This window comes from Papilio polytes, unplaced genomic scaffold, assembly GCF_000836215.1.
Source record: "Papilio polytes unplaced genomic scaffold, Ppol_1.0 DF823934.1, whole genome shotgun sequence".
NCBI classification, from domain to species: domain Eukaryota; kingdom Metazoa; phylum Arthropoda; class Insecta; order Lepidoptera; family Papilionidae; genus Papilio; species Papilio polytes.
This window is the reverse complement of record NW_013525270.1, coordinates 1,444,619-1,451,100: the sequence shown is the minus strand read 5'-3', so window position 1 is coordinate 1,451,100 and position 6,482 is coordinate 1,444,619.

Sequence of the window (6,482 nt, the reverse complement as noted above, 5' to 3'; positions counted from 1 at the left end):
TTTTTTCTCAAGCTTTTGTTCACCGAAAAATATACAAACAGTGCACCGCTAAACCAAGCACACTGATATCTGTTATGTAAATCTTCATACAAAAATTTCGACATATTTTCATTCTTATAAAGAAAGGCAAACTTTTACAGAGACTACTCTGGCTTATTTTGTCGATTAAATGAAGTTCAAAGGCATCATTCAAGAATGCGTAATCAATTATCCTGAGATACGCCGGTTTTAAAAACCAACCAACTTTTCGAGAGATATGCCCGTTTTGAAAACCAACCAACCATTCTTCAACCATTCTTTTTATTATTTTCATCACTGTTATCAACATATATATTTAGAATACAATTAATTTTGATCTGTTTTTAATTTAGTCTCTCGCCCTTCTAAAATGTTTTTTAATATTCAGAGGTAAATATTTGAAAAATCCGTCAAAGCCCTTACAGCTTAGCCTGCTTCAGCATTTAATAAGCGTACATAATTGAACTTTTTGTACATATTTTTGAAACCTGAATAAAATATTGACTACGCAAAAGGAATCATAGTTGTCAGTTTTATTTTTAAAATGAATAGTGAGGAAATAGAAAAATATTAGACTTAATTGACATACAAAATTATTATAGAACTAGCTGTTGCCCGCGACTTCGTCCGCGTAAAAGCTACGTATCCCTCGGGATCCGGACATTTCTCGGGGATGAACCATTTCCCATGGGTACACCAGACTTTGTTTTATATTTGTGCCAAATTTCAATAAGATATGTTGAACCGTTGCAGAATGATCGAGTAAACATTAAAAAACTAAATTAATGAATCCCACGGGAAACGTAACTATTCCCGGGATAAAAAGTAGCCTATGTGTTCTTCCAGACTATGCTCTATACCTGTGCCAAATTTCATGGAGATCCGTTCAGGAGTTTAGGCTACAAACGCTAACAAACATCCATCCATCCATCCATCTAAACTTTCGCATTTATAATATTAGTAAGATAGACTATCTTTTGACGTAGCTTTTACAAACTGTAACATTAACTTTACTCTCAAAGTAATTCCATAAACTGTTCAGATTCAGAACATTCCGTACAACATATGCTTTAGCCGTTTCTTTTTTAGAAAATAATTTCATATGCATTCCATTTAAATCAGCTTTGAAAGCGGTCGCGTTGCGTCGTAATTATACAAAGTTCTCAGGGTACCGCAATAACGCGAAATTAAAAAAAAAATGTGTCCATTAAATGAAATGTATTTTGTACTTCTAAAACGAATGTTATTTTATCGTCTAATAAACCTTGTTTGATTTTTTTTCTGAATTACTGATCTTCAGCACATTTACAATAAGCATAACCTTAGACATAAAAAATTCCAGGAATTCAGCTCGGATTTGAATTAAAAAAAAGAAAAGGGATTATTAATAAGTCAGACCAAATTATGACAATCATACTAATATTATAAATGTGAAAGTTTAGATGCATGGATGGATGGATAGATGGATGTTTGTTAGAGTTTGTAGCCTAAACGGCTGAACGGATTTCGATTAAATTTGGCATAGTCGTAGAGGTTAGTCTGAAAGAACACACAGGCTATTCACTTTTGTTTTTTAAATTCCACGCTAACGGCGTCGCTAGCGAAAGCTAGTTATAAATAAAGCCTATATAATTTACAGTTTGTAAGAAATAATAAATTAAATATCATTAGTATTGGACCACAGTGCATTATTGCGGGTTGAATTTAATGTTTCATATCCATTAGTTGACAAGATATTCAGTTTAAAATCATTAATATATTTAAAAGTGTCGCATAATTTCGAGTTCGAATTTAATGTATTAACATTTAATGTGAACTCTCGCATTTCTATCATGAGGGATAAAAATCCATTAAAGGTTTTGTTTCACAAAGGGTAAACATTACACAGATCTCTGTAATTGAGTCGTTACATATAAAATAAATTATTTGTGATACATGTAAATATGACTTAAATAATTAGACTGGACTTGACAAAATAAACTACGTTTTTTTACTAAGAAAAAGTATAGCTTGCTGCTAAAATTTGCAATAATGTCAATTTCAAGTAAATTATTAATATATAGAAAATACGTTCATCTCTTTGTTTCACATCTCTTACATGGTACGAACATTTTTAATACATTGCTGTTATACTTTTAAAATTAAGAAACGTATCTATTTGATGAAACATGATTTTATGTCATAAGTCTGGGCAGCAGCTTGACGCTGTTTTATGGCATTCAATTTACAATCAGCGTCGTTACGATACTTGATATTTGAGTTAATGGGCCCTTTAACGTTATTAATGCTCACTGCCACGCCAGCTTTACAATTTATTTTGATGTCACTGCCTCTATAAAACAACATTAATATTTTTCGGGAGAATATCAAGTAGACACTTCGATACAGAAAAATGTTAAATAAAATCGGGATTTCATAACTGTTTAGATCTTACTGATGTAAATGAAAAAGTTGAGATTTTTTTTTAAATATTGACATCCGCAATTGCACACACGTTGCCTACCCTTAATTGACGGAGGAGGAGTCGCGCATAAAGAGGACATTTCCCTTTCCCATGCGTCTCCTCCACCGTCAAATCCAATTTTCCTTCCCAACCTTTCCTCTAAGAAAAGGGAGGAAAGGGAAAGGGACCAAAATTAGACCTCCGGCACAATACTCATCAGACGAAACGCGGCATTGCTTCCACTTCACGCCTGTTTTCTGTGTAGTCGTGGTATTGCTGGGGGCGAGCCGGTTCATTCGGGCAAAAGATGTTAAAGCGGGCTCTACCACTGTTACAAGTGGACGCATGTTCATTACTTACGTTAGCGTAGTATGGACATGTTATGCATCGAGATGATACGGACATAAACCAGAAAGTGTTAAGTTAAGGTAGAGGAAGACCGAAGAAAGTATGAATGGATTGTGCGAAAGAGGATATGCTTAAGAAAGGAATACATTCAGATGTGACGGCTGATAGAGATGTATGGAAGAGCAGCACATATTGTGCCGACCCTCTGTAAGGGATAAGGGCAAGTGGATGATGATGAGATGCATGTTCGTTACTATGTAAATCTAAAAGGGCATAATGGATCTCGAGATACATATGTAAAACGTAGTCTGAAGGAGCATATGGGTTACTGCTTAAGTTTTTGAGCCCGCATGCACGAAGTCGTGGGTGTACATATGAAATGTTAAGTATGTATAAAACAGATACAGTATTAGTATCTAATGAGAAAAATTTATACAGTCTTTGTAATTCAAGTCTCGTTCGAAACAGTCTCATTGTGACATTGATACAAAAAACAATATAAACCGAAGGATCCAAACACCCTCTTTCACATTACATTTGTGTCAACATTTTTTTGGTTCAGGTTTATCTCATGAATTTTCTATATTAATGTTTACGTAAATACAATTTTATATTAGTGAATTTTACTGTTATATGTGGAATCATTGATAAGCATGTTAGGAGTTCATATTCAATCGACCTGGAGCCTACTTACTTCATTCCTTTCTTAATTTGAGCGTGAATCTTTAAATTTTATTTGGTTAAATGTAATGTCCCGTTATTATTTATTACTTGAAATGAAATCGTAGCACAGATATTATAGCGTCATAAAAAGTATTTCCCTGTGACTCTGTGACAGTAAGTTCACCTGCGAAATTATCTGCTCGTGTTTTGGACATTTTGGCAGAATTCCAGGCGCTTTATCTCCGGCGTGTTAGAAACATTTCATTGTACCTGTAATTACGTTGTGATTTGACCTTTTTTGGGACCCATCTCTTATTGTATTCTAAATTGCCATACGTTTCCATTACAGTTTCATACATATCCGAATTACACCCTTATTACAAATGTAACAATTTCTTATATTAATTTTATCCGTGTAACAAAGTCGATAAAAGAAAAATAAAATTTAATTTCGAAAATCGTATTGCTAAAGGGTGCCGGATAAAAAACGAGGCGTTGAAATAAACGGTATCCAACTGCAATCCCGAACATTTCAAAGAGCGCGTAAAACCGCGATCATTCCTAACGACTCGTTGGCTACACGCTTTTAATAACAAATGCACTAATTAAGAACTGCGTTAGCATACCCTGCTTTGAAAAGAGTTAAGAGCGCACACTTTTGACTAAACTATCACAAAACAGTTGTGCGATTGTCGATTGCTTCGCAGCCAATTCAACTGTTTAGTTACACAATTAAAAATCGAGTAGTGTCACCTCCATATAAGCTCATAGGAATCAAAGCGCGACTAAATAGTTGTGCGATACTTCGCCAAAGGTTTGCACGGTCTAAAGATTAATACATCAATTTGTTACTTGAACAAATATGTAAGTTATATCTGTGAATATTTTGCTTAAATATACGCACACAATGTAGGTTTTATTTATAGTATTTAAGTTGTACAAACACAAAGTCAATTTGTATTTGCAAAGTTAGTGGAATTAGGTTGCAAGTCAGTATGATAAAGTTATGAGTGCTTTTAAAGTCGAGTAGCTTCGGAAATTGAAAATGTTATTTGCAGATATTTTAATAACTGTATTGCGACTACGCTAGTACAATTTTAATTGAAATTTGTCGGTAAAGTCTTCATAGATACGTTTTTACAAATGTTACAATTAACTAGTTTGATTTATTTTTTTAACTGATTCTTAAAAAGTACGTGGTTTTCAAATCATCTGTATATCATACTAATATTATAAATGCGAAAGTTTAGATGGATGGATGTTTGTTAGAGTTTGTAGCCTTAACGACTGAACGGATTTCGATGAAATTTGGTATAGATGTAGAGGATAGTCCGGAAGAACACATAGGCTACCAATTTTTATTTTTTCAATCCTACTCGGACGGAGTCACGAGCGAAAGCTAGTATTTTTATAAGTCACAACATGTTGTGGCCCCTGTGAGACTAATTTTGCAGATATGTCCCATTTATTTAAGTCAAGTACAGTTAAACTGAAATTAAAGTTATTAATTAACAGTGAAAAGAAATCTGTCCCTTGGGAGTCGTATATCTGTACTATTATAATAAACCGTAAACACACACTACTTTGTTGCCTAAGATGTCAGCAATTACAGCATGTTTTTAATAATTGTTTTTAAATAAAAAGCCCTACACTTACGTCACGCTTTAGGCTATATATTTTCACGCCATTAAACTTAGGGGTAAATATTTTGGATAAAAACCCTAGTGTGGGAAAGAGACCATAAGTTGCTGCCAACATCGAGGAATTAAGGTTGTCATCATGTCATGTCATTTTGACATTTGTAATTGATAATTTGACAAATATAATCAGTAAAATAAAATTTTATAATTTCATGCGAATCAAATCGCACGGGAACAGCTAGTTATTCGATATAAAGAGTCGATTTGATATCTGACATGTATAACAGTTGTCCAATGTGATAAGAAGGTTAGGGACCGTTTACCTCTTTCTAAGTTGGCCTTGAGTGTCTAAATAGGTCAAGTCACATCTCCACACGGCACAATTGAAATGGTGCTGTTGAATAATTAACTTTGTTATAGAAGATTCAACGTAAAAGCAACACAAAAGATGCTTTGTTTTAATATTTATGTATTGTTTATGAAACTGTTTTGTCGTTTAACTATCTCGTTTTCCTAAGGTTAATCAAAATCTTTTAGTATAATTTCTTTAATGCAACTTTTTTATGTTTTATGAAAAGATAGAAGGCTTTTAATAAAGAGGGAAGGAGTTTTAATTATTGCTAGTAACATCAGACTGTATTCAAGAAGGGTTAGGTATATATTACGTCCGCCTTCGAGTCACGTTGTATTAATGAAAAGTACCAAAGACGGTCTTTTTTATTTGAAATGTAGCCTACATATGAATCTCACAATTCTTTTAAAAGTAAGTTTCTTCGTGATTTTGAGAACAATAAGCGCGTGCACACCTATGACTTCACTGTCGCACAACTATTTCGTCGCGCTTTTCCTATGAGCTACTATACGATTTTTAGTGGTGCAAATAATCTGTTGAAATTGCTGCGAAACAATCGAAAATCGCACAACAGTAATGCGATAGTTTAGTCAAAGGTGTGCGCCTACTCTAAACATAAGCAACGCTTTCAAAATAAGTTCTATTATTAATGGATATAGGAAAGTATGAATGGAATTGTACTATTAATAAATATAAAAACTTTTCTAACCCTCTGCGTAAATCACTGTCACTCTCATTGTATATAGAAATGTCATTTGGAGTGCCAAATCGTTTGTGGCACCATTCAAGTTAGTTTTGCCAAGATATTACTATAAATAAATAAGTAACAGATTCTATGAAAATATTAAAAAAAATCTTGCTTCTTACTAATATTATAAATGCGAAAGTTTAGATGGATGTTTGTTTGAGTTTGTAGACTTAACAGCTGAACGGATTTTGATGACATTTGGTATAGATGTAGAGGATAGTCTGGAAGAACATATATGTTGCTTTTTTTTTATAATATAAGGTGGCAAAC